Raw genomic sequence first — 2071 nt, 5'->3', positions numbered from 1 at the left:
AAAAAGGAGAGCAGGATAATTGTTTACAACACCACGCTCTCCATTTACTCGAAAATAGTGCAATCTTACAGTTCTCATCTTCTTGCACAGTAACTAGGTGGTCATTTGAATTCTGGGAAAGCAATAATTAGCAAGATATGTTGAGGAAGGGGGAAAGGGTTATAAAAAGAAAATAGCGGGGTTTCCTCACCTAACAACTTGGAACTGACATGTCAGCATAGTCAAGCAAGCATAATTTGTGATGCCAGCATACATAAACAGAAGTTCGTAATGCCAGCGTACATTTGGTATACTGTATATACAAAATATACTTAATCAAAAATTTAGTGATTACTCAAAAGTATCACTAATTGTAAATTGCATATTTTATGGACACTTTTAAGTAATTAATTCATTTTTAATTAAGTATATTTTGGAAATATGAGAGGAAATCCGCACCGAGAATTTGTAATGAGATGTTAGTAATACGAAAATTACAGTGATATTTGGCACATACAAACGATAATGACAGTATTTCATAACACTGCTTGGGTTTCACATATGCGTTGGCAGATACCAGGCGGACGTTGGCAGAAGAGAATGGCATCACCCGTGTCTAAGATAAATTGAATAGCCCGCATTATGTAAAAAGAAAAGGTAATGACAGAGGAGGCCACCGCCATAAGCAAACGCCTACTTACACGTTTTTTTTTGTGGCCAATGAAAACCGTTCACACATTTCTTCACAGCAGTCACAAATCTGGAGTGGTAGTAACATAACTGCGGCTAATGGGTGTCAGTATGTGGCTGGAGAGGTTGTTGATGGGGGTATGAGTGCGGGGTGGTATATGTGGGTGGCGGGCAGCTTTGTTGCCTCTCTGGCGTGTCACATAGTGAGCGTCTGTGTTCTGTCGCATTCAAGGCAGCTTCAGTCGATGTTGAATAGTTGTCCTCATTATCAGCAGTGGAGGTGTTTATGAAGGTCTTAAAGGTGGTGAAGGGGCTCTCCATAAGGGCGTTGACTTTAGTCATCAGGTACTTCATGGGTAAAATATGGACATCAGGCATGACAGTGCATACAGGTTCAGGTAGGCGGCATACCTAAAGGGCACGAAGTAGATTTACTTCACTAGGAGAGCCGTCTGCGGCTGGTTGCAGGGAAGTAATACTGGTCCTTTCCTGAGGGTGCACGAAGCCTTTTGGTCCCCAACAGTTGTTGTGAGAGCTGGAAAAGCTTAGCCCTAATGGTGGCTGACGATGGTGAGTGCTGATCCAGGAGGTATGTTTGGAGAGAGCCGTACACTATTTCGGTTTCCCGTTTATGGCAATGCTAATCAGAGATTTCTTTGCTGGTGTCCTCAGGGATTGTTGCAAGAACATAGTTTAGTTTATTCCGTGAGCGAGTCACAAACTTGATGCAAAACTGGACTTCATTATGCTAACACCAGGCGAATGATTCTCTGCTGGCGATTGATTGATTGATTGATTTAAAGTTTTCTGGGATCCTGACATCTAAGGTCATTGCAAAGGGTGCTAATTCTATTAGGGCGGTATGTGTGGAAGAGTCAGATATGGTGGGCGGCTTCATCAAGCAGTAGGGGGAGAGCAATGAGGGAGTGAGTTCTCCGGTGGTCACCAATTGTGCAGGAGTGCTGTTAATTTGTAACTGAGAGGCGAGGTGAATGCTATTGACTTAATTTCATCGGGTAACAAGTATATATGATTTTGAGGACAGGAAGTTCACAAAATTTCAAACCAAATTACCTAGAAACTGACAGGCTTAAACATGTTTTGTTAACAGTGTGTGGTAAAGGGGTGTAAACAATAAAAAGGGAATACCATTACTGTGTACGAGCATGTTTTGAAACACGTGTGGTACAATTGAAAGTCTTATTTAAATGGCTTATCACATTATTATTATTATTATCATTATTATTATCATCATTAGCCAAGCTACAACCCTAGTTGGAAAAGCAAGATGCTATAAACCCAAGGGCTCCAACAGAGAAAAATAGCCAGTAAGGAAAGGAAATAACGAAATAAATAAATGATGAGAACAAGTTAACAATAAATCATTATAAAACAGTAAAAA

Source organism: Palaemon carinicauda, chromosome 10 (assembly GCF_036898095.1).
Source record: "Palaemon carinicauda isolate YSFRI2023 chromosome 10, ASM3689809v2, whole genome shotgun sequence".
Lineage (NCBI taxonomy): Eukaryota > Metazoa > Arthropoda > Malacostraca > Decapoda > Palaemonidae > Palaemon > Palaemon carinicauda.
Note: the sequence above shows the minus strand (reverse complement) of the source record.